Source organism: Schistocerca piceifrons, chromosome 7 (genome assembly GCF_021461385.2).
Source record: "Schistocerca piceifrons isolate TAMUIC-IGC-003096 chromosome 7, iqSchPice1.1, whole genome shotgun sequence".
In the NCBI taxonomy this organism is placed as follows: Eukaryota; Metazoa; Arthropoda; class Insecta; order Orthoptera; family Acrididae; genus Schistocerca; species Schistocerca piceifrons.
The window spans coordinates 248,408,027-248,434,797 of record NC_060144.1 but is presented as its reverse complement, the minus strand read 5'-3'; the positions used below and the strand labels follow the sequence as shown (position 1 = coordinate 248,434,797).

Genomic DNA, 26,771 nt, shown 5'->3' with positions numbered 1-26,771 from the left:
TTTCAGGATGTACACGCCAACGGTCATTTGTCTTACGCAGTATAAAACGTGATTCATTTCGAAGTCCATCTACATCCACTCAGTGGACGTCCAGTTGCGGTATTGGCGTGCAAACTCCGCTTTCGTCGTCTATGAACAGCTATCAGCATGGGAGCATGGGCGCCAGATGCAGAAACACGAACGCAGTACCGTTCGTTGGACGGCCGTTGAGGAGACGAAGTTGGTAGCCCTCTGTTCACCTGGGCAGGCAGCTGCTCAACAGTTGCTCGTCTGTTCGCCCGTATGCGTCTCCGCAGCCGTCGTCGTTCACCCCTGTCAGCTATGGCACGCGGTGCACCACAGTTGTGTGTGAAATCTTATGGGACTTAACTGCTAACGTCATCAGTCCCTAAGCTTACACACTACTTAACCTAAATTACCCTAAGGACAAACACACTCATCCATGACCGAGGGATGACTCGAACCTCCGCCGGGACCAGCGCACCACAGTTGCCTCGGAGACTGTTCGATAGCGCCATTTTGCTATGCACGGCATATTTGAACTACGGCGGCAGGTGAACAGCTTAGGAACTTAGCTTTTCCGGAAATGCTTCCACTATTGGACCGAAAGTCAAGCCGGCCGCGGTGGTCTAGCGGTTCTAGGCGCTCAGTCCGGAACCGCGAGACTGCTCCGGTCGCAGGTTCGAATCCTGCCTCGGACATGGATGTGTGTGGTGTCCTTAGGTTAGTTAGGTTTAAGTAGTTCTAAGTTCTAGGGGACTGATGACCACAGATGTTAAGTCCCATAGTGCTCAGAGCCATTGGCACCGAAAGTCAATGAAGACGCACTTTTGGACGTTAGATAAATCGCTCCCTTTCCGCATTACGAGAACGAATGTGCTGTTTTCCACGTCCCCCCGTCAAGCTTTATATACCCTCCACTGCTAGTGGTGCCTCCTGCCGTCTGTTGAGTAGTTATTGCATGTCGACGTCGAAAAAGGTGGAGGTCACAGTAACGTGACTGGACAGTGTCTAAACAGCTCTAACTTGCCCACAGTCGATGCACCGATTAATTACCACGGCAGTACGTACTCGAATCCACATAAATACTAACACACTCCGAACCTGACTAGGAGGTACATCTTGAAATTTCACATTTTTTATGACTTAAGAAGGTAAGCACATGTCAAGCATAGTGACTACGAGCTGAATCACGGTGTCAATAAACGTGTCCTTTTCTGGTAGCAGCGCAAACTCTATCCTCCATCTGCTCAGGCAAATCAGACACTGTTTTACCTGAAGTGACGTATTGTCTTTTTTCCTGCATATTGCGACATATCCAGAGCAAGGGCGCTGCTGTTCCTTATCCTTCCGACTGCCCTCCGCGCTAGCTGTAACAGTAAATGGTGTGCGTCCGTGTCGCCCCATAATGACCCCATCCATCACTCTAGCCGTCAATCAACTAGGCCACTAATCCTGTCGCCCACACAGACACAGTCCGATACGGCGTTTCTAAAATATGCTGCAGGTATGTCCGCTACTAGCGTCAAGAGAGGCATAAAGTGTCAGGGGTTAAACTCACAATGCGACGGAGAAATATTCCTTTAGGTACAATTGTAGTAATGCTTCGCAAAAATAAAATTCCAGAAAGACTATGATATAGTTACTCCCATTAAAGCTTTCTCGGAACATTGCACAGCACTGCAGAAAATATTTCACTCTAATATAGTTTGGAAAATTCATATAAAATACTTTTCTCCCTAATATATCTAATTTACGCAAAATTTACAGATGAAACAGCCTCTTTGCATCATACCGACACTTCTTTACTGAAAAAGATGTTTCGAGTAAGCAGTGCGTTGTGTGAAAAGAGCAGCAAACTGATCAAGGACGACTGAAAAATCTCTGACGAATGGCAACGGTACAATGCAGTAGGTAGTGAACTGGAAAGTGAGCAGCAAACGAGATGGGAGAATTAGTAATTAAACCTCCTTCGACAAAGGGAAGTCGACCAAATGAGAGTGCACGTTACAGAGGAGACTTTCCTGCTTGTGTTCTGCGACAAGAATCTCTGCTTTTCGAAGTTTAATCTCCTGCTACGTTCTGCACAACTTCTTTCGTATTATCTACAATATATTGTAGGAATCTCGGTAATATGTGCATGTACGAGGGAGTGAAGACACCAGGACAAGTGGAGATTTGAGCCGCTCTGGAAGCGTGCTCGGACAGCCCAAGTGCTTATTGCCACCGCTCGCGAAAAGAGGAAAACACGGGTTCGAGTCTCGATCAGCCATAAAATTTTCATTTGTTCTAAAAAAATTTTTTACAGCTGATGCGGAAACATAATCGCAAATTTCGAATTAATTCTTAATACAATACGACTGTTGATCGTCAATGCGGTGTCTCACACTGCACGACACTATCACTTTCCCAAGTAGATTTTACCGCGAGGGTAAGCCGCGTGGACTGGGGCGCCTTGCCACGGTTCGCGCGGCTCCCCCCGTCAGAGGTTCGAGTCCTCCCTCGGGCATGGGTGTGTTTGTTGCCTTTAGCGTAAGTTAAGTTAGATTAAATAGTGTGTAAGGCTAGAAAGCGACTACCTCAGCAGTTTAGTCCCATAGGACGTACCACAAATTTCTAAGAAATTTTCAAGTAGAATTTAAAATTGTGTTACATTATAGGAAGAGAGAGCACTTTCCTCTCCGAGCCGCACTCGTCCGTCCACTAAGTTGAATAAGTGTAATCTTAATATGACGAGATCAAATACGTCGAGTCAACGGCTTCCCCTAAATGAAGACCCAGTTCCCGTAATTCTATGAGGTGAAAAGTGCGAGCGTTGCACACGTACTTTGTGTTCACTACACCAGATTACAGTTAGCCAAAAATGTTCTGTAAGCTTAAAATAAATTACCATTCTGTGTTCCTCCAAGATCAGTTTGCAATGAGAAGAAAAATCTATACATTAAGTGTTCAGGATATCTATCAAGACACGTGAACATTGCATTTCACATTTAACTGTATAGGAAGCTGAATAGTTAATGTAACTCATGGTCCACAGAAATTAATTTCAAACGAAAAATTCAAGTGTTATAGGTATGAACTTACCGCCTATTATCAGTAGTAACATGTAGCTCTAATGAACATACCTGTAAAGAAAGAAAGAGAGGCGTCAATTTTTGGACATAGTAAATGCATAATTAACATTAATTCGTCCATGTAGGAGTAGGGGCTGGCGTATGCTACTCTGAAACAAACAAAAAAATTGAACTGCATAACGGACATACGCTGTCTAATTGTCTTGATGCTATACACAGAGGTAATTGTTCATTCTATTTGTACAATATTGGCATGAGCCGGTGCAATGCCTTTTATGAAATATGTACGCTCTTACTGCGTGCTCAGTATTCCTCCCACGAGTAAAGTAGCCATAGGGAAAATAAATACAACAACCTGCATTTATATCATTCTTTATTGGTTTCGGGTCCCCCCCCCTCCTCCTCCACTATGATCTTCGGTATGGACATATGGGCTATTACGTAAAAGAAACAGCAGGTTTAACACTTGTTTTCAACAACAACGATAACGGCAACAAAGCTGCAATTTCTTCCTCAGTAGTATACAGCACAATGACCGTGTCCGCAACCCAATAGGGGGAAATCATGAGTAAAGTAACGTTTAACGAAAGCAATACATAAAATATTCTACACCGCTATGCACACATTTTAAGCTATTTACCTTGCCAAGCAAACTTGAAGATTTTAACAACCCCTTCTTCGTGAACACTCCCAACGTGTTTCTCTGTTGGTGGGGTGTCGAAATTCCGCTCAGCTGCTCTGTTTAGGTGTTGTTCTGCATATGCTATAATTGTCAATTTGCAGCCTTCACCATACCATTCCTTTTTTTTCTATTAGGAAAATAGCTACTAACAAAAATATTGTATTGTAATGGACTGCACAAATAACTTTCAATTCAAGTACGCTGGCACCGTTGACTGCAATGACGTATCATAGGCTAGACAGTGTTCTGGGTTTGTAAGGGCGGGGCGGGTGGGAGACAGCGTTAGCAAGCTTTTGATTCTCCTAACATGTTCGTCGCATCGGTGCATCGCTGCTGCCAGTTGAAGCCAATGTTGCCAGATAGAGAGGTTTCCCGCGGCACGGGACATCTGCCCATTTTTAAGACTGGCGGAAATTTTGAATCAAACACTGGACACTTTTATATTAATTTCGAGTATAAGACGCACCCGAATTTTGAAGGTAATTTTTCGCAGAAAGAAGTGGGTCTTGTACTCCGTAAAATACGATACAGTGCACGGTTTCAAATGTACTGTACTAATCAGTATTATTATTAAACAGTAAGCACGCATAGAATTTGAGAATGCTTTGTGTTGCAGTTCTGCAACAGACCGTACCATTCGTGTCTCCGTAAATTATTTTCCTCCAATCTTACTGTACGAAACTCGCAATGCTGCAATACTCGAAGATACCCTCTTCCTTTGTAAGTTCTCACGGATTCCGTTGATTATCTCTGTTGCGAGTATCAGTCATTTGTATTCCCAAGTCATTTGTATCTTAAGTCAGCTTACTTTGGAGAGCACTACTCATGGCAAACATAAACCCTTCCTTGATTAAAATAATACAACAGATGTATAAAGATAACATTTGCCAAGTGAAAGTTGATAATAAACTTTCACAGAAATTTAGAACAAGCAAAGGCCTTTTATAAAAATTGTTCAAATGGCTCTGAGCACTATAGGACTTAACATCTGTGGTCACCAGTTCCCTAGAACTTAGAACTACTTAAACCTAACTAACCTAAGGACATCACACACATCTATGCCCGAGGCAGGATTCGAACCTGCGACCATAGCAGTCGCGCGGTTCCGGACTGAGCGCCTAGAACCGCTAGACCACCGCGGCCGGCGGCCTTTTACAGGGCTGTCCCATGTCACCATCATTATTTAAAATCTATGTAGATATTAGCCTTAGAACATGGTCTCGTAAATGTAATAGTATGGGATTAGAAATAAGAGATGGAGTTTACATCATTTATTATTTGCTGATGATCAAGTAGTCGTAGCACAAGATGGGGAGGATGCTAACTATATGTGCAATCAACTAGCAGTAGCATACAAAACTTGGGGTTTGAAGATTAATTACCAAAAAACAGAATACTTGACTAATCATTCAGATGAGCTATACATTGAAGGAAAGAAAATCAAAAAGATAAACACTTTCTGTTATTTGGGATCCGTTTTGGAAATCGAGGGAAAATCAGACTCAGAAATCAATAAAAGAATTAGTAGCGGACGGAGTGTCATTGGGACGCTTAACTCAGTCTTATGGAGCAGGAATGTAATGAGCAGAACTAAAAAATTAATATACAAATCCATATTAGAGAGTGTGGTTCTGTATGGAACGGAGACCTGGACAATTAACATGAAGCACATTAAAAAATTACAAGCTCTGGAGATGGACTTTTGGAGAAGATCAGCAAGAATCTCCAGGAAAGGAAAGATAAGGAACACCGAAGTAGTAAGGAGAATGGAAATAAAAGAAAGAATATATGACGTAATGGATAGGAAGAAATTACAGTGGTACGGGCATGTACGACGAATGTAGAAAACCAGAATACCGAAGTTGATACTGGAGTGGGAACCGGAGGGGAGAAGAAGAAGACGACCTGTGACCACCTGGCTCCAAACTGTACAGCACACAATGAGGAGAATGGGCGCGGAGGAAGAAGACACACAAGATCGAAACACCTGGAGGAATATTTTGAGAATATAGTTTAAGAACGTTGATTGATTGTCTCGTAATTTCCAAGTAAATTATTATGTTGGAGATAAGCCTCTGTAATGAGGAAAAGCTCAAAATAATAATAATAATAATAATAATAAGTCAGCTGACTGAGCTGACAATTTTCTGAACAGGTATGCTTCTATTTTATACTTTGTGGTAGAAACATCTGGGAAATTATACCGTTTTATGCATGTATGCGAAGTTTTCCTGCGTTGAGGAAACGCAACACTGCGTAAATACTGCCCTAAAAAATCGTGGTGTAAAGGATAGTGCATCTGCCTACTAAGGGAAAGACCTGGGTTCGAATTCCGTTCGTACAAATTTTAATTCACTGCTTTGGCCTACATCGTCATCGCAGAAATTATTTTTCTTAATACTTTTTCCTAATAGGCTACCATGTTTGCTGTAGAACGTAATTTTAGATATGATAATTAAATTATTGAAATACGAAGTGATTTAGCTCTTAATCTGATCAGAGTAAACAGACAACAAATAAGTAAGTAGAGAGAATCCAGACAGAATTAGTGGTTGTAGTTTTCCTTAGCTCCTGCCGCCTCACACAGCTTATCTGACGGACGAACTGAGGGAGCAAAAGTCTGCTCTGTTAGGAGACAATCGTTTGGTCATGATGCAAGCGACGCTGGAGCAGCTCTGAGCAGACTTCCCGCAGCGGGTCACGCCCACCACGCTGCCCCAACCCCCGGCCAGCACCGAGCAGGGCAGAGGACTGACTGCCTGCCGCTTTATTTGTCCCGGCAATTGGCTCTCTAATAAACAAAACGGCCCCAGCTGCGCATTCAATACCCCGGACCGCAGCGCGCCACGGTTCCCCCCGTTTTATACGCCGCTCCCGCTCCACTCGGCTCGGCGTATCCGATACTGCGCCCCACCACTACTACTACTACTGCTGCTGCTGCTGCCGTTGCCGTCGTAAAAGGAGAAGAATTTTCCTCGCCCCTAGTTGGTTAACGCGACGCGCGAGACCCTACGTGCGCTTTTCTACTGCTCACGTAATGCTCTAATTCTACCCCCCTCGAGCCCTGCCCACCGCTACCATACCGTTTCTTTCGCTTGGAGGATGTTCCGTAATCTCCCTGACTCCCCCTCCCCGCCCCTCCCCTCCCCTCACACTCTCTCTCTCTCTCTCTCTCTCTCTCTCTCTCTCTCTCTTTCTTCCCCCCCTCCTCCCCTTCCAGCACGATTCTCTTCTCTAGGAAAGTGGAAGTAGTCCACAATAAGACAATTTGCTCTTAAATTAACTCATTTCAGAAACATGCTCGTCAAATTCATGTGAAGGTCCTACATCCTGTCCGAGAAGTTCCTGTACTCATTGGTCAAACCGTATATTGTATCATCATTACCCATCGCTCGCATCGCAGGTACTGCAAGTGAAGTTCATCATTACAGTGATTTAGTACACACAATACACGGAGCTAAGGAACGTTCATGGAGGTATGTTCCATCTTTGCAACTAAATGAAAAAGTTTATTTTTTGTCATATGTGTTTCCCATCTTTTATTTATGAACCATCTTCAGTAGTATTATATGCACTGTGTAGTGATTACAAATATGTTTCTGTTTGATGTTTTGTCATGTTCTCCTCATGTTTTTCAGGTTAGAAACAACTTTTATAGCGCACGTTTCATAAAGTTAAATTATCTTTTGGTGTTACTTACGTTTTCCAATGTTAACAGCCCATGTCTGTGGTCCTTGAGAACAACACATCAGTTGAACTCATTGCGTCATTGCGTGATCAACTTTTGTGTGTTTACAGTACGTAGTGTTCCCAACTTTCACTGTGTGTTTATCTTTCATCTTCTATTTGTGTGGTTTGATATTTTTCATTTGGTGTGTGGGTGAGAGAGAGAGAGAGAGAGAGAGAGAGAGAGAGAGAGAGAGAGAGAGAGAGAGAGAGAGAGGCGGTGGGAGATTGTTTATTCTAGTTATGTTTCACATTTCTCTTTGTTATTGTTTCGTTGGGTAACGTGACCAGGTAGTTACTGCTGATATTGATTTGGTCATTAATTAATTTCTTTTTCACTGCAAGGACTCTCAAGGACTCTTTGTATATAAATGTTTTCCTCTGAAATTTTCATTTGTTGTTCCGTGTTGGATGGTTCATGTCCACTGATCCACCCACGTTAGATGGTTAATGTCCATGTTTTCGCAAGTTTTCACCAAAGATAGAAGGGCAGTTTTCATATTTCCAACTGGAGTAAGGCGAACGAATGAACACATTAGACTAACAACATTGGAAATCCTGAGTAACAACAAAAGATAATTTAACCTCACGAAACTTGTGCTATGAAAGTTGTTTCTAATCTGAAGAACAAGAGAAAACCTAACATAGTAACATATTTGCAACGACTACACAATGCATTTATTGTGTTCAAACATGTACCACAAGCCAGTGCAGATGCTTCATAAATACAAGAGGTGATATGTGTATGGCAAAAAGAAGTCTTTCACTCCACTGCAAAGACATGTCATACCTCCATGAATTTTGAAGCAACTGAGGAACGACAGAAAACGAAACAAAAGACATGAGAAATGCTATCCACAGTTACGCGCTTCAGGAGTCACGCTCCCGCCATTTGGCTGTCTGATTTTAACCCTTTACACATAGGCACCGAAAGACAGTAAAAACAGTCATAAGATAAAGTAAACCGAAGAAGCAAAGCTCTGCATTCTGGGCCAATCGGGAGCGACTGACCATCGTGTCATCCTCCACCAATGGTGTGATTTCGATACGATAGATATACGGTTCTCGTTGCACTTTCCGACTGGCATCACGTGTCCCTCTGTTTTCCCACAAACACCGCCCGTTCGCGAAAGTTTCTATACGGGACAAAATGTTTTATCCAACATAACAACAGAAAATGTGTCAGTATGTACTGCTTCGGAATAGTAATTAAGTATTTCCAAGTCCACCTAGAGTTACCGGGTGATAAATATTCATATCAACGAATCAAAACCACAAAAATCTCCGACTCCCATCAGTTACTGCAGTAGCATTTGAAGATGTAGATATAATAGATACGTAATCCGCATCAGAGGCTCCTCCAAATTCTGGATCTTGTGTGTTATTCTTGGCTCCAACCAACATGGTCACGAGCACTGGAGAGGCGCTGCAGGCATTGTCGTGCTGTTGGCCCTCGCGTCAATCGTCTGCTGCCAATGCCCATAAACGCCAAATTTCGCAGCACTGTCCATACGAGTACGGTCTTCGTACGTTCCACATTGATTTCTGCGATTATTTCACGCAGTGTTGCTTGTCTGTTAGCACTGACAACTTTGCGCAAACGCCGCTGCTCTCGGTCGTTAAGCGAGTGTCGGCCACTGCGTTCAGAGGGGTAATGCCTGGAACATTGTATTCTCGGCACATTCTTGACACTGTGGATCTCTGGATACTGACGTCCCTAACAACGTCCGAAATGGAATGTCCCATTCGCCTAGCTCCAACTACCTTTCCGCGTTCAAAGTCTTAAGTCCCGTCGTGCGGACATAACCACGTCGTAAACCTTTTCACATGAATCACCAGAGTACAAATGACAGCTTCGCCAGTGCATCGCCCTTTTATACCTTGTGTACGCAGTACTACCGCCGTCTGTGTGTGTGCGCATTTCGGTAGCCCCGACTTCTGTGGCCTCGGTCTATCCCGAACTTAGTATACCATCCTTACGTGGAGATCATGCGTCTCCATGTACGTCTTGACAGCTTACGGACCATTTCAGTACTTACGCTTCGACGATGTCCACTTGACTCTGAACACACACAAACGGAACGCATACAGACTAGTACGCGCGAAGACCCGTTTTATTGCTTGATCACAAGATGGCCGAAAAATCACTGCAGGAAGTCATATCCACTAATTATCTGTCCGCATTTGTAAGGAGCGTTTGGATTTGGAACGACCAAATAAAATTAATCGCAGGGACCGAAGACAAACTGGAATAGTTTTCAGCAGTGTAGCCCATCTACGAAGGATTCAGCATACAAAACTGTCGGATCACCGGCACTGAAGTATTGCTCGTCACTGTGGGACCCGTACCATGCTGGATTGAAACAGGAAACAGAAGAAGATCCGAACAACAGCGGCGTATTTCGTCACAGGTTCGTTTAATAAACGAGGCAGCGTCATGGGGATGTTCATCGCAATATGATTCACCGTTAAAATTCAGAGCGCGGACGTTGTTGGAATAGCCATCCTCCTTCAAATACCTCGCGAAAAGATGGTGAAATTAGCAATGTTCTAGCTAAGACGGAGGCTTAGCGACAGTGGTACACAAGTTACCCCCGCCATACACTGAAGACGTCTTACCGAGTATAGATGGAGGTGCAGAACATTACGGTTTAATGTCCCTCGACGATAAGGTCACACTGCCCCCACCCTCCCCCACCAAACAAACCTTCCCTTCATTACTACTTTGTGGTTGAGAAAAAACGAATATGGCAAAGAAAATTTATTAGCTCTAATTTTTGTGATATAAAATAGGTGGAAGACAGTATACTATTTTAACGAATTAAAAGAAAGCTATACATTTTAATTACATACGCGAACGCATAGTCTATTAGACTTTTTTTTAATGACCGTTACATTCCAACAGTTCTAAATTGATGGAAGAGTACTTGGCAGTTGGTTGGGTCTGTAGAGAATTAGTTGATGACTTCATGGGATTATTGTATTTTGGCTTGCCTCCTCTCACTGAACTTCAGAGCCTCCCTATACAAAGAGCAGCAGTAATCCGCAAACGTTACTTCATTCCAACAGCTCTGTTATCTTTGTTCCATTATAGAATTAAGATGGTAATGAAATCTCAATGTTCATCAGTGGCAATTCCACAAGTAGCTTTTTTTTTTTACCAAAATCAGACTCAACGGATGAAGAAGGCTTGTTGGGTTGTTCTTCCTCCCTACTGTTTTAAGTTTAGCGTCGGCCGATGTGGCCGATCGGTTGTAGCTCTTCAGTCGGGAACCGCGCGACCGCTACGGTCACAGGTTCGAATCCTGCATCGGACATTGATGTGTGTCATGTCCTTAGGTTATTTAGGTTTAAGTAGTTCTAAGTTCTAGGGGACTGATGATCTCAGATGTTAAGTCCCATAGTGCTCAGAGCTATTTGAACCAGTTTGTAAGTTTAGGAGCGGAGTTGGAACTGGTAGGCTGTATGAATGTGGAGTAAGTCAGATAGCTGATGGAAAATTAGGGTATTTAACTACCACTATTTCTTTTTCACTTACCACCTCTAAAGTTGGAATCAAGCGGAAATAGTAGTTATATGTATGGTTTGTAGGCTCCCGACAAGCCATATGAACAGCAGAAGCCGCATATATTTTTCTTTATTTTCGAGCGACTCTATTTGTATAATAGAACAAGAGTTGAACCAGGTATGAGAATCCTATGACTTATCCCACTCTTCTAACTTCATACCAAAACAATGATGAGATGCAGTCTTCACAAGAGGCACCAGACTGCGTTTATGTGACGAAGATGTTATTTCACTTACTATGTAACAAAAAATCTTCACTGATTTAAAGTGTTCTGCAGCATTTTTGATTTAACAATTCTTACTGTTCAAGAGCACTGCACTAATTACAACACAAACAATATGCAACTGACGCATCAACAATAACAGCGTTTATAACCTACAAAATCCTGAGAATGCGTTGTTTTGTGATATAACAGGAATGAAAACTCCAAAAACAAAATTACTCCCAAACTAAAAATGTTGATTCGGAAAAAATGACACGTCATATTATCTCCAGAGTCAGAGCTAATCAGTCATTTTTAATTTTTATTTTATTCAGAAGTTGGAAATTCATGAGGATGGGTTATTTTTCTGCCCCAAACAGTTTCGTTGTTAGGATGTGGGTCACTGGACATTAATCAGAAGTTCGTCATGGGAAAGAAAAGCAGCCAGATCCTTTCAAATGAACCGTCTCAGCATTAGTCTTAAGCTATTTTCGAAAATGACGGGAAACCTAGATCTGGATGGCCGGACCGCAAATCGAAGCGCCATCCTCCGGAATAGAGCCATACGAGTCCAGTGTCTTAACCGCCGCGTCACGTTGCTCAGTGTGTAGTGTTTTTATCAGGTGGTGTGGGGAAACCACGGGTTTCATGAATTCAACTCGTGCGCGTTACTTGCAATTCTCATGTAAATCCGCCGCCGCTGAATACACCTGCAAAGAACAGCCCGAGGGCACCGTAATGCGTAAAAACACGCCACTGCCCTATTGTAGCAGGCGAAATATTCCGCACAGTAGCAAAGCTGATAAAAGGTAAAGTATCATTACGGGGGGCCGCGTATAATTTATTCGGAGGGGGTGAATGTATCCAACGTGTATTTTAAGCGCCGGCGCCAGAGATATGGACGCGCAGCTACTGGTGCGGCTCTGTAACGTACACTCTGTTCTCTTTGGCCGGTTTCTGTGGGAGGACAGTGAACGCTGCTAGACGCACGAACGTCATCAATCACCATCATCATCGCTACCTATGGACCACTCGCAATTTTAATTCCTTGTTATTTGTATCGTATTTTCTCTTCCTCCAACACGCTTACCATTTTTCCACCATGTTTCTGTTTTCTTTGCTCAGACCAAAAACTTTCTCTTGATGCTTATAAGTTGAAGTCCTAATTTTAGCATTTGTCTGCTGAAGACATTTTAACTACTACTTCCACTTCTTTTATTAATGTTGGATGCTTCTAAATGTCTTAGCTCATCGGATCCAGGTTTTTGTTAACTTATTTTTCTCACATTATACTTTGTTTTGGTAGCCTACTGTCATTCATACTGTGTGAATACCCAAAGGTACGTCATTTTACTTTTCCTTATTGTTTTTTTATACTTTCTATGTTTTGACATAATTCTTGGTACTTCTTAATTTCTAGGCGTGCTTATTACTGGACTAAAAATTTTGGTTGTAGTTCCTTTTTGTAACACTTCCACTTCATGAAACTCGTAAATCAGAGCTAGAATGGACTTCCAAGCAAGTATTGTGCTTGCACTACCTTGCTTAATGCAGGTTCTTACAGTTCTTGATATGCAATTTTTATTATAAATACTTTTAGTTACGCAGGTGCTCTATCAACTGTGTATATTTTTATAGATATAATTTTGTTAAATCTGTTTTTATCGAAATACGTCTTTGACATCCTTCATATTTTTAGCCTTTTCCATTCGGTCAACGTGTCAGTGAGAGTTTATTTTTATACTAGCAAAAAATTTTCCCTTTTACGTTCTTATACCCGCTCTACTGATTACCTGTTCCATGGGATCCATTTATTTTTCTCCCTGACAGTCAGATTTTCGGATAGCAAGGCTCATCCTGCATGCGCCAGGCGGTCTACCTCGGTATACTCCTAACTTTTTCTCAGTCTCAGTATGGTATCTCTTTATTACTTCAATTTTTCAGTAAAAATTCTCACTCTTTGTTTGTAGTCTTTGAAATGTCTCCGTAAACATTTCACGCGCTAGAGTTGCCACTTTAGATTTAACACCAAATTATCGTATTACTTTCCCACAGCGAACTGCCTTCTTGAAATTCAAATTTTACAGAATTTTTTTGTAATTCATTTGTAAATGATGGATTACGGATTTTAAATTCAGCATCTGTACCGAACAGAATGAGCCATTTCCAAATCTGATTCAATATTCAATTAATTGCATGTCTAGGTGTATTTTTCAGTTTTGTTCAGCTAATTATTGGCTGTATCTGACATGCAATTTGTAGGAGACAGATTCCTTCAGAGTTACTGTTACTTTTTCTGCTCACATCTGAACACCTCTTTCTTTCCGCCACTGACAGAATAAACGATGCTGTTTTTGACTGCCTTTTTCTTGGTGGCATAAAGAATAGAGAGTTTAAATTACAAAACAGATTTATCCATTTCCACCATGTATATCACGACATGCCTCACACTATGCTTAACGATGATGTATCGTTAGTTGTTAGCGAATTGTCTTATTATGTCGCTGGTAAAATGTATCTGAAGACGTTAATTCTCTACTGACTCATCTGTTACCGTACGAACTGACAGCTTCTGCGCTTGTCTTCCCTAATTACAGGACATTTAGTTGCAATCAAATTCGTGTTGTCCTTTTCACAAACACTCTTCACTTAATGATATTGCTGTTTTTACTTATAATTACATAAAAAATAGTGCTAGTAAGTAAAAATTTTGCATGTATTTACAAGTTACTTATTACAGTAAGGGCAAAAGAGCAAACACTGTCAATCATGCTATTTAATAAGAATAAAGATCGGTCGACGTTTAGAACTATGCCGTGCATGTATAGTGAAAATTGCTTGTAGAGGTGGTGCAATCGAAAATAACTCACACGCACACCCCCAGATACGAGCGGTTCTCTCTCTTCAAGGTGTGATCAGTCGTGAAATGGAAACTACAGTAAAAAATCAAAAATGTTTTATTTGCAACATTTTGCAACACCTTCCAGCTACTTCTCCACAAACTAGCTGCTCCGACTTATACATTAATTGTAGCGTGGCACCAGTTTTCCAATACACTCGTCATAGAAGGCAGTCACCTGTACTTTCAGCCAATTCTCTACGGTGGTCTGCAACTCTTTGTTTAACCCCATCGTTTCATGTGAGCGAAGAGACTGAAATCAGAGTATGACACATCCAGGTTGCATGGCGAGTGATCAAACAACATGAAAACGCTGCAGGAGCTTCTTTGTGACAGCTTGAGGCCGAGCATTGTCATGCAGGAGGACACAGCCTGACGGCAACATTTCTCTTCGCTTGTTCTGAATTGCCCTTCGTAGACGTTTACAAGTCACCCTGTATGAGGCTGCAGCAGTGGTCGCACGGCGTTCTATGAATTCCACCAACGAAACTTGTCTTCGGTCCCAGAACACAATAGCCACACTCGTTCTGACAGAGGAAGTTCGCTTGCACTTCTTTGACCTAATCGGAGAATGAGAATGTATGCACTGTTTGGAGTGCTATTTTGTTTTCACATTTTCGAAATGAACCAATGTTTCGTCCCCTGTGACAATTTCACTAAAAAAACAGCAACCTTCTGTGTTTTATAATATGATACGATGCATAATACAGCTGATGGTTGCCCATGCTCGCAACTGCGAATACGTCTCATGTGTTTTGTGGTAAATGAACAGCATCTTGGGAAGCCATCTCGCATAGAGTTTGCAGTACTTCCACACTCACAATGGTGTAAAGCACTGACCTCGAAATTGTGAACCGACGATTTTCTTGAATCACCTGATCCAATCGCTGAACAAAGTCATCAGTTGTCATTCACTTCCTTAAGGGTACACAAAGAACGTTTGCACGTCCTGCACCATTGCCGTATTTTGCTTTTACTTCACAAAGTTTCACCGTGAACCTTACTTATTCATCGATGAATTTTGGCTAGATTGCCCTTCTCAGCATGAAGAAATTAAATGACAGATGAGCTTTACGCTTGGCGGGAGACATTGTTCTAGGCATGGTTACATACTCACTGTCTTTCTCAGAAATCCTATTTTCACTACGGTTTTTATTTCTTGACCGATCGCAAAGAAAAATAGCCATCTTATTTCGGCCTCATGCACATATGTACACAGTAGCGTTACGTTACAGGGTTGCGAATATCTGTGGTAGTAATGTAACTGCATTTGTCAGACAGCTACAAGTGTTTCCACGAAACGCAACATTAAATGTGTTATTTAGTTAACAAATGGTTCTATTGGTCAGCCGTCGAGAAAACAATTACTATATTGTAATTATTCCTCGATATTTTTACGTAGTTGTGTTGTAGCATAGCAGTGACAAACACAGTCGCATCTGTCAATTACGGTACAAAAACAAGAATATTAACGTAACTGTGTCAAGTCACAGTACCGCAACCAGGAACAGTGAATTTTACATTTACAGTGCCGGCGCTACGTTGTACGAACTGGTTTGTTCCTTGCCATCTTTAACATTCCCGCGCGAACGTCCTCTTGAAACTCACTGCTACGTAAATGCACGCAAAGAACGACAAGAGAAAGGCTGAGAGGGGGAAACTTCCCTTCCCCACGCTGGCGCCTCCTGTACCCCCTCCCCCTACCCCCAATCCCCGGGCTACGCCAAGCGCCCGTCCAGGGCCCGCTATTTATTTTTAATTTGCACGCAAATTAGTTCAATATTTCAACAACGGCGCTTACATATTCAGCGCAGTGCAGATGCCGTGAAAACAAATTGGACCTGCGACGGGGAAGCGACAATGGGTCCTCGACACTGCTCGCCGCTGCGCGGCGCACCGGCGGCGCGGAAATAACGGAATAAGCAAGGCAGCCGCCGCACTCCTGTCGCTATTTTTATTTCATAAAACATAATTCATAGCAACAGCATCACGTAATCCGATTTTGACCCAAGCTTCCGAAGGGTGACGGTTTATTTTTCCCCTTAGTCGCAAATTGAAAATAATACTTTTTTTTGTATTTTGGAGCTACAGGGCTGCGAATTTGCAGAGAAGCCATGATTATTGCTGGTTCAGTAGTTACGACGCCTGACCTAAGACTCTGTTCGGCTCAAAATCAAGCTTTTCAGATGTCTAATCATTAGTCGTCAGCTAACAGCTAAATACTTTCATACCGGTACTTATATGTCGATGTGATTATTATGAAAATAACGCTGAAGTGTTTGGTGGAGGGTTCATGGAACTACCACAGTCTAATATATACAGTCGCGACACTTACTGCTGTGAAAGTTGTTACCATTTGACAGTTCAAGTGACACTAGCGCCCCTAGCGGCCAGAAAGCTCTCCGTACTCTGACGGCATATGCGACGTAAAAATAATGATTGTTTTTAATTCGTTTTGTACGTAATTTACAACATGGTTAACATTTTTGCGTCACAAGTGTTAGGAGAACAGCGAGAGACATAAATGATCGTGAGATATAAGTAAACAGAGCACGAACTATTGAATGAAGTGACATAAGCTGCAACATATTCTTGAAGAAATAATTAAGAAGTAGCATATAGTCGCACTTATTCCACTGAAAGTAAGAGAATACACACTGTATATCCCACATATGAAGTATATAGATGATCTTGTGTAAAAATGAAGCGACACATCACTTTTCATTACGTTCTGCTTTGCAGGAAGCCTGCTTCCAAAAATACAATTTCCGTCTTATTCTTTGTGGTGTCAGGTTATCTCAATAAAAAGTATGACTGTTTTAAAACTTTATTATATCCTATTGATACATTTAACAAAAATAAAATTAAGTGAATGAGTCAGTCCTAACACTTTAGCAACCCAAATGAGCCAGCTTCATCACTTTTTTTATTTCTTCTCTTGCTTCTACAGACTGAGTCTTGATTCCTGAATTTAATAATGTAAAAGAGCCTCACTTTCACAAACAGTCTTATTAACAGCAGCTTGGTTTCAGCACAGCACCCAGGTGGAAAATTGGTGATGTCCATCAACATGTTCACAAAGAAAGCACCACAATTACTTACGTGAGCATATTCATCAAAAGTAGAAGTCATCTTAGTCTCACAATGAGTTAAAAAATTTTTGACATCTTCTGTACAAATAAATAGGCATTCAAAGTTGCCTTCATAACTTTTAAAATGACAAACTTTGTCATTTGCGTCTAAGTCTTGGCTGCCATCTACAAGTACTGGCCTACATTTATAAGTCATGAATTGTAAGCAGTTTCTTTAATACATAACCAAACACGTATGTCATGCTGTTTGCCTCTCCGAGGTCTGTTTGGACTTCCACATTTGGCAGTCTGATCACTGAACTCTTGTCACTGATGTCCAACAGTGGTGAAACAAGTAATTTTGGCGCTGCTTTCATATCCACTATTGTCTGACCCCAGTTGATCCCCTCACAATTCGAGGTAGCTACACCACGTGTGTTCACTAATTTGCTTAAAGCACAATTATTGAATGCAGCACAAAACTGTCGTGGTGATGGGTTGCTACAAAAACCACCTTTATGGCTTATCACTGAGAAAAAGTTTTCCAGTGGCTCTTGATTAATTTTGCGTGTTAATAAATATAACTTGGTTCCATCCAAAACGTCATCAACAAACATGTTCAAAGCGCTCATGTTACCCAGAAGTCCTGTAACACACTTAATGATAGATGAAAAATCTTTCCCATCAACATCTACAAATTTCCATGACTGTATCCATGGCTTCAGTGTCCTTAATATTTCTAAATGTCTTGAGGCACTTGTAATACAGTTCCTTAAGGATACAGGCCCTTTAACACTATATGCATTAAATATGTCAAAAATATCGTTTACTTTTTGGCAAAAATCTGCAGTAGCAGATGATGATACGGTGCCAGAAGTAACAAGTGTCTGAATACCTGCTGCTACTGTATGACTCAACACACGAACTGCAGTGCTTACCTACATTTTTGAAAATGCTGGCAGTTGGACAGCTCTTTTAGTGAGCTTGGGGGCCAACTTCTACTTCCTTTCACAATCACTTGAGTACAACTGACAAATGTCCTTCCATGAAGCAGTGCGAATCCCTCCATCTGTTGTGTGGATAATGTTATACCTGAATAAATTATTACGTATACTTTTTATCGAGTGTGGGTTGTCATAAAAAAAGTAGATCTTACTCCCTTCGTGTACTAAGCATGGATTAACTGGTGTGATACCCAGTCTGTTCCTTCACTCCACAAAATTCGAGCCTTGGTCAGTCACACATGTTTTTACAACCAAACCAATCTCTGAGTTTTTTGACAACTTCAAAAAATATGCGCGTCAGATGGGTGGCTCCTACAAGTCCTTTGGAGAAATAATATACTAATGGCTGTTTAAAATTTGAGAAGATGCCGTTAATAATAACTAATGCAGTATTGGCAACCACAGATGTACATATGAAACCCATGTCTTCAAATCCAATAACACGATCCCTAGAGCTGTCGTATCAAATTTTCCGTTAGTGACATCTCAACCATAGACAAATTAACAATTATATCAGTTTCTGGTAACTGCTGCACTTTCTGCTTTAAAAGATGAAATATGTTATTATTTATCTCACAATTTAATTGTGTATCTTCCACATACCTTTGAAAGGTACGTACTGATGGAAGGCTAAAACAGTGTGATAAAAAACTGTTTGCCTGAGTACTATAATACAACAAATTAAGTGCAGATAATTTAGTTTCATCTTTCCATCTCGCACCACGTTTTCCATTCAGTGGTATACTGATCTGGCTCATCAATAAATCGAGAGCATCTTTTTTCAAGTACTTGGAACCAATACTTTTTAAAATGAGCTTGTCCTTTTGTACTTGTGTCCTGTGACGTTGTGGTTGCAGTTTATTCTTATGATGGGCACTTTCCTTATCAGGTAGTAATTTTGTACGAAGTCTAATGATTTGCACATTTTTACATTTCACACGATTTTCCAACACGCGAATAATTTCACGTAATCTAAGCATTTCATCTTCAAAAGATGTCTGTGTTGCAGATTCCGTTGTTAGTGATTTTATGTGTGTCTCTCGTGTAGTAACACTTGTGGTAGCTGTTTCTTCTGTGTCAGGAGACAGTTTTATTGTTTTTGCAGTAACACTTTCACGTTTGTATAGCAATTTTCTCTTCATCGTCACTAGTTGTGGCTTATTCGGCACGTCAAATAACGTAGGAACTGCATTCCATACCAATGTCTTCTTTTCCGCGTTCATGAACTGGTTTGACTCGAAATGTAACGCACAAAACTTCACGTTATTGTGCAAATAAACGGCATCTTTTTGCAGCAGGTCCTGTCTTCTACTATTTATTAACCATTTCTCGCGCCTAAAAAAGAACAACAAATTCAGTAATTCAATTCAGTTTAGAAAAAAATAGTAAATAAAGAGCGCTCTAATGTGAAGTTTCATACTTCTCAGGGTCCTTAGGAAACCTGAAGAATGACAAATGTAGTGTCTTCTTCCTATTATTACTGCAGTTGATTGCGCTACATACGCTGCCTTTCGTAAAAACCATCTTAAAAATGAATATGAACGATACTATTTACATTTACTGAATACCGTATTCAGCAGCGTAGCTTCTCCACCGCTTGGGGCGCTGTTGTCGCTGTGTATAACAAAAATCAGCGAGAGTGTCGTGACTGTACATATTAGACTGTGGAACTACTTTCAAACCATTTATCGACTGGTCCACTCTCTAACAGCACGCAGTAAAAGTGGATACCTAAATCTTTACGTGCGAGCTCTGGATTCCTTCATTTTGTTACGGTGGTCATTTCTTCCCATGGAGTTCGAAGTCAACAGAATGTTTTGACATTCGAAGGGCCATGATGAATATTGAAATTTCGTGAAAATACAAGGCTGCGAGAAATTTCTTGCTTTTAATTACTTCCACCCCCATCTTGTTTGATACATTCGTGACACGCAGTCCTCTCGCGATAATACAAAAGAAACAGCCATTCTTTGAATTTTTTCGACGTCCTCCGTTAATTCTATCTCTTACGGTCCCACACGGTGCAGCAATATTCTAGAAGAGGACAAATAAACGTACTGGAGGCTGTCTCCGGAGTAAATTTTTCGTATATCTTAAATATTCTCGTGGGAAAAAAATATTTCTACGTAACGGTTGCAATTTTAAGTTGTTTTTGCATTTAACTTCCAGGTATTTTCTGCAATCAACCTTTAAATTTCTGTGACTTATCTTGTATCCGAAGTTTAATGAATTTTTTTAGTACTTCTGTGAAGGACCTCACTTTTTATCGTTAATAGTCAAGTGCCACTTACCGCACGCGCAGTATTTTATAACTGGTTTTTATTTCCTTATAACTTCACTACACGGTAAGCGACATCTGAAAATAACCTAAGATGACTGCTCAGATGGAATGTTTAATTCTTTATATACATTACGAGCTGTCTTGGGGATCACAGGAGACCACACTGGGTTCAGTAGATAACTTTGTATCAATTACTCTGAGCTATGACCTATGGCAGGAAATCCAGTCGCACAACTGAGACAATAACTCATAGGCAAGCAATGTGATTTGAAGCCGCTTGTAAGGAACCGTGTCAACAGTCGTCTGGAAATCTAGAAATCTGGAAATATGAGATCAACAAGCGATACTCCTTCGATAGCATGCATTCTTCGCGTGAATGAAGAGCCAGTTGTATTTCACGTAAACTGCATTTTTTGAATCTGTGCTTACTGTGCGTTAATAGATCGCTTTCTGTGAGCTATTTCATAACGTTGGACCACAGTATAGGAGAAATGCACTCGGCATCTTCACCGCATCCCCAAGTTTGTATACTTAACCGCATCTGTGGATATTATAATTTGACGGCCCAATTTAACCCATTCAGTACGTTGCAGCTCTCAAGCAGGGCTTGTGCCAGGTCTGAATTTTCGTCCAATGAGGTGGTACCTCGTCATTTATGTTGCGTAGACTACGAAAATGGAGGGTGATCACGAACATATTTTAATATAATAAAGCCTGTCATGTAACTGATAAGTTTGTTTAATTACAACTCACCCTCGTAACTAATGAAGAGGATTTAGTACCATGTTGTACGACAATTTCCGAAACAGTGGGAATGAAAATGTCTTATTCGAACTCGTTCTCACTTCTTGTATATCCATAAAATGTACGTTGTTTCAGCGTAAAGTTAAATCGTTTTGACGTATTTCATTTGTCAGTGTAATTACACTGTGCAACAGATTGAAATGATCACTTTTTCCAAATCCGTTAATTGTTTCCCATTCCATAGGTTAAGTCTGAAATTTGGCTCAAGGTGCCTACGAACTACTTCTGTAACGATACAAAAGCGTGGCGGCATGCGACGTCCGCCTCTGGTTCGATGACGCTTCAAACAGCAAGGTGTCGACACATGCGAAAAAAAGGTCAGTGCTCACAAGTTTATGCGACGTTTAAAGTGGGTTAATGGTATGACACTGGCACCAAATTTCACCGCCGCCGCTCAAAATCCAAAGGATAAGGCCTCACCACGTGTCATAAACGGCGTCAATAAAACCGACCCTTTCCTTGGGACGTTGATTCCCACATATTTCACGGTCGAAAATGACAATTCGAAGTGTGAACTGTTGGTGACAACCTTCGACCATTTCAACCTTCATCTATGGACATTGTGGGCCTGCATCCGCACTGAAAGGGAACGTTCCTCTTTGGAGTGCAGCACAAACGCCATTTTTGCTCTGATGTGTAGATACGAACCACTAGGGACTTTTCAGAACCATTCGGCGAAATTTGAAAGTTATGTAAAGTAGCGAAGATTCCTTATGCCTTTTCAGTGCTCCTGTTACAAGCCCTCCCGTGGGATTTTTAATATTTACCTTTACAGAGAAAACCTGTGAAGTAGCTGGATCACACGGCGAACTGTCGTTGTCAACCGCGAAATGTGCGGGAATCAACGTAGCAAGGAAAGGAGTGGTTTAAATGACGCCCTTTATGTTATTCCCTGAGATCTTTTCGTTTCGATTCTGAGTGGTCGTGTGTCTGAAATGTTCTCCTCGCCCACACGAAAGATATCCACGTGCTTTCGTCACTAGGCGTCATTGTTCTGACCTCCATCACAGAGGCCTTAAAAGAAGGTGCGAAATGTGGGTAACAGGGGTTGTGACGACCTTCCTAGTATTTGACACATCCACGGTGGCGTTGGGCACAAAAGTGGTGAAATCTGGTGCCAATGTGACATCAGTAACCCACTTTACAAGTCAAATGGACTTCTGCGCTCTGGCCTTACCTACGCGTTGTGCCTTGCTGTTTGAAGTACTGTTGAGCCCGAGGGTAATGACGCAGGGCACATTACAGAGGAATGTTTAAGGCACCTCTGAGCGAAATTTCAGAACTATGCATCGGAATGGGAGGTAAGTACGAGGTTTCGAAAAAGTGAACCTTTAATTCTGTTGTGCACTGCAGAATGCGCAATGTAGTCCTAAATACACTGATGAGCATAGGATGACGACGACTTACGACAGTGAAATCGAATGTCGCCTGATGACGTTGCGGATATATGACGCGGTAAGTAAAGTATAGAAACGGAACAGAGACGAATGGCGAATCATTGTAACGACGATATGGCTGAAAAAGGGGAAATCCATTGACACAAGCTACTTCGACAGAGGACACATTGTTATGGCCCGGCGCCTGGGAATGAGCCTCGGAAACGGCGAAGCTAGGCGACTCTTCGCGTGCTACTGTCGTCAGCATCTACGAAAAGTGATTGAAGCACGGTGAACCCGTGAAGAGGAAACGAGGTGTTTGACTCCCACGCCTCATAACACAACGTGAAGGACGAATGTTTGCCACCTCCGTAAAGCACGACAGTGGAAAACGATCTGTGACGAATCCGACGATAGAGTACAACGCTGGTGCAGGTTCAAGACGTTTAACAGCAAATCATTTAGCGCACATCGTTGAACATAGGTTTCGCAGCAGCGTATATCTACAGTTTCCACGCTGATCCAACGACATTGGCCAGTGACACAGTGGAAACGTGTCGCCTGGCCGGATGAATCGTGTTTTGTTGAACAACGTCGATGGTCGTGTCTGGATACCTGTCATCCAGATAAATGGCTCCTCGAAACGCGCCCCTGTTGCGGCCCGGTGAGGGTTGTAATATGTTATGGGGGACATTCACCTGGGCTCCCATGGGACCTGTGGCTGTAATCGAAACCACAAGACACCTGTGGACGACGTTAGTATTACTGGGGACCACCTTCATCCATTCATGTTTGATTTCTTCGCCGACGGCGATGGCCTCTTCCAGCTGGTAACTGTTTCTGTCTCAAAACTGTAATCATGTTATAGTGGTTTGAGAAGCACTATGGTGAACTATCGCTGATGTCTCGGCCATCAGATTCGTGTGATCTGAACTGTAGGGAACCTATGTAGGACAGCCCGTTACTTACGAGAATTGCGTGACCTATGCGCAAACATCAGATTGTACAGACTTCTAGAAAGCTGTCAAGGACTTATCAAAACCATTCTACGCGGAATCGCTGCTGGATTGCGTTGCAACGGTTGGGCAACAAGCAGGTGGTCCTAATGTCTTCGCTTTTCAGTGTGAGATGATAGATTCAATGATTTTATACCAAACATTATGTGCGTCTACAGCAAACGGACGAAAATCTTAATACTAACACTGTCCTCTACTTCTGAATAGAAGTTATTATTGAGGATGTATGTAGACACAATGAGTTTTGCTATTTGGGGAGCAAAACAACTTATGATGGCAGAAGTAGAGAGGATATAAAATGTAGACTGGCAATGGCAAGAAAAGCGTTTCTGAAGAAGAGAAATTTGTTAACATCGAGTATTGATTTAAATGTCAGGAAGTCGTTTCTGGAAGTAATTGTATGGAGTGTAGCCATGTATGGAAGTGAAACATGGACGATAAATAGTTTAGACAAGAAGAGAATAGAAGCTTTCGAAATGTGGTGCTACAGAAAAATGCTGAAGCTTTGATGGGTAGATCACATAACTAATGACGAGGTATTGAATAGAATTGGAGAGAAGAGAAGTTTGGGGCACAACTTGACTAGAAGAAGGGATCGGTTGGTAAGGCATATTCTGAGGCATCAAGGGATCACCAATTTAGCATTGGAGGGCAACGTGGAGGGTAAAAATCGTAGAGGGAGACCAAGAGATGAATACACCAAGCAGATTCAGAAGGATGTAGGTTGCAGTAGGTACTGGGAGATGAAGAAGCTTGCGCAGGATAGAGTAGCATAGAGAGCTGCATCAAACCACAACAACAAATGAAACTTCCTGGCGGATTAAAACTGTGTGCCCGACCGAGACTCGAACTCGGGACCTTTGCCTTTCGCGAGCAAGTGCTCTACCAACTGAGCTACCGAAGCACGACTCACGCCCGGCACTCACAGCTTTACTTCTGCCTGGGGGCTGGCTAAGCCATGTCTCCGCAATATCCTTTCTTTCAGGAGTGCTAGTTCTGCAAGGTTCGCAGGAGAGCTTCTGTAAAGTTTGGAAGGTAGGAGACGAGGTACTGGCAGAAGTAAAGCTGTGTGTGCAGGGCGTGAGTCGTGCTTCGGTAGCTCAGTTGGTAGAGCACTTGCCCGCGAAAGGCAAAGGTCCCTAGTTAGAGTCTCGGTCGGGCACACAGTTTTAATCTGCCAGGAAGTTTCATATCAGCGCACACTCCGCTACAGAGTGAAAATCTCATTCCACAACAATAAATGTAGACACACCGGCGGATATTCGCTTCCCCTCACCCTCTATCCATGTTTAACGATGTTGTTTCCATGTGATATGGACAATTTCGTAATCAAATTTAATTCTCACACTGTGATTTGTTTTCGCATCCTCTGAAGAACGTGAGAGAATGACACCAATTCTGATACGATGAACTCCACACGGCTGTACATATTTCCTCACTGACGTGTATAAAAATGACCAATGTCCACAAGTTTCCATCTCTGTTACCGCTGCTGTCTCTCTCATCCTGGTATATTTTATTCACTGCTAGTACATGTTTTAACTGTCTTTCGGTTCAGACAAATCTGCGGATTAGTTCTGATAAAAAGTGAAAAATAACAAACAGTCACACTTAATTAACAAACATGTAATTATAAACGGGAACAGACGTCTGATTGATGTCGGTAATGCCATTATATTTTCATAGAAGCAGCACTATTACCGTTAGCTGGTTGCTACTTTTAATTTCTTTAAAAAATTTTCCAGCATTTTTTTTTTTACATCCACAGTCCCAGCATATTAGTTTTCGACAAAATAGCATCGAACAGTTATACTTTCACTTTACAGTAGAATGAACTGACGATTTTTATTCCGTTTGCGTAGCACTTTCCGTCTCAACATTTCTTATGCTACTATCCAGATTTTCTTTTTTGTTTTTCTATACAGAACATTCATTCTGCAGACACGAAGTCTTAAGGCTGCCGAATGGTAAGTGTTGTGGAAAGGCGTCAAACTAGCCATTAACACAAATTTTAGGTTAGTATGAGAATATTAGGAAGCAAATGCGGTAAGAGAAAAGAATTACACTGATTTCTAAATTTAAAAAGCAAATTTGGTAAGACATAAAGCACCTTCATTAACACGATTCAGAAAGACTACCTAAAAACAAGCAGATGATGAAAGCTCTGACTACTTCGTCAGGGCTTCGGAACTTAAATAGTGTGACTGACTACTGTTGCACCCATGTTTCATTTCAAGGTCGTCATGTGATGAAAGAATGTGTTTTGTTAAGCAGTTTTGAAGTCATCACTGGATGGAAAACTGATATTCAAACAGTTTTAATAATTCTATTTTAAAAGGTGTATGAATTTCCTTCTGAAGATAGTGTGAATAGTAAACCTCGGTCACAATGGAACAAATTTTTTTTGCTAAAAAATACTATTAGTTTTCAGCCTTTATTCATCTTTTTTGCTGAAACTGTTATAGAATTCAAATCCCATCACTGGCAAACTAGTTAAAATTATTTCAGCAATTAATTTGGTTTTATAATCCTTGAAAAAGGAATCACCGTGCTGGTATAAACTTTCTGTCATACTTAATTTTTACACTATCACAAGTAATCTTCCTTTTGATTCGCAAAAGTTTGTGAAACACTAAAAAGGAACTTTATGAATTCTAATTAATTTGGCCTGACAGACTGCCCACGAATACATTACTGAGAGAAGAGAAAGAAAATATCTACAAATGATACGATCACAGCTCCGTTTACGCCTGACTCCGCTTCAGCCACGATGTCCTCTACGTCACCTTGCTGTCTTAAGCACAAGCACGGCGTAATTGCATTCTGGGTCATTGTGATCACGGCAGACACATCGTCACCAGAAGATAGAAGAGAAGCTTAAGCTGCGAGGAAAGGTGTTTGTGTGGCAATGGCAAAGTCAGTTCGTGTGGACGAGAAATACGTCCTCGATGTCACCTAAGGTCCCGCGATCTGTTGACAAACACTTACGTCTTGTGCATTGTTCAAGGATCACGTTTTGTTTGCTGGAATTCAGTCTCAGACATTGGACTTAAGCACGGTAGATGAAA

General features: G+C 41.6%; 1 protein-coding gene across 1 annotated transcript in view; it reads right to left on the bottom strand.

Moving 5' to 3' along the window:
* The window catches only part of LOC124709143 (furin-like protease 2), a 467,447-nt gene that overhangs the window by 370,512 nt on the left and 70,164 nt on the right, over nt 1-26,771 (bottom strand). The gene's annotated exons all lie outside the window — the stretch shown is intronic.